Here is a 1283-nt window from a genome sequence, read left to right as displayed (position 1 = left end):
ATTGGACGGTTTACCTGCCCAATAAAAATTAACAAAGAATTTAATAACTATACCAACTCGAAGAGTCGTTCGACCAAATATAGTTTTGTACAGAGGAATAAAACATTGTCGACGCCCTGCCCAGGCAGCCAGTCGATTGAAATTTGTGGCAATCATAGAAAGCCATAATGAAAAATTAGCACATCTTGACGTTAAGCAAGTTGCGCCTGTTTTTTTTTTTTGTTTTTTTTTTGCATCAGTTATTGCTGTTGACGTCCTCGCCATGGTTTCGTTTAATTGGAGTAATTCATAATCCCCAAATTAGGGCATCATGAATATTTTCCCTTGGCTTGCCACTTATGCAACCTGAATTATAGTTTTTCTCATTTCGTATATTGACGTATTTCAAGGCCATCTTCCGTTATCCGCCACGATTCAGCAGCATTTAACACTTTCGTGCTAAGTAGGAAAAGTAATGGTATTCATGTTTATATACATAGAAGATTAATTGCTCAGCCAATAAGGTGTGCATGTAACACAGTAGGGATCAGAAGTAAGTAGAGAGAGGTAGGTAGATAGGGATGTATACATTATATGCTGCTGCTTGGGAGATGTATATCAAGTCGGCAGTTACGCCTTCACCGAACGGCCACTTAGTAAAGCTACGATCACACCAAGTATGGTCTACTGTAAGGTAGTACGTGAACTCCATTATGCCGAATTTATATATCAGACAAGAACTTCTTCTACTCATTACTTGTAAGATGAACGCATGAGGATGAGGATATGTTGTTGTCCTTAATTAGGAAAAAATGACCACGCCCACTCATTATTTTAAAATACCAAAATTTAGTTTGTTTAGTTGTTCATGTTTTTTACTCATTACTCTTTAATCGCAATGGAAAGAGCATCGCATCGCATATTACCTTGCGTAGAGTTTTGTATCAAAAAAAAAAAAAAAAAAAATTTACATAAACAACCACGCCCATATATGATGGACGTCATAATTAATATAAGATAAGAGAATTATGGATTAGTGATTCAGCTTCAGCTAAAACTTCTTACCCTCCTGAATACTGATCCAGTTACGGTAATTTGCAATGCGAATGCTTAGCTAAATCTTATCATCACGCTGCTAAAATAAGTGGTAGGTATACGAGATTCGTCCCGCGGCTGAATACAACTTTCTGACTTGTTCGTTATTATGTTTTCAAACGGAAAGTTTGTGTGTGACTAGACAACGTTGTTATGGGTTATGGAAGCAAAGGAAGTTACGATACAAAGCCTTATGTTCTAGCAGTGTT

The sequence above is a fragment of the Glossina fuscipes genome, unplaced genomic scaffold (assembly GCF_014805625.2).
Source record: "Glossina fuscipes isolate IAEA_lab_2018 unplaced genomic scaffold, Yale_Gfus_2 0, whole genome shotgun sequence".
NCBI lineage: Eukaryota > Metazoa > Arthropoda > Insecta > Diptera > Glossinidae > Glossina > Glossina fuscipes.
This window is presented reverse-complemented; position numbering follows the sequence as displayed.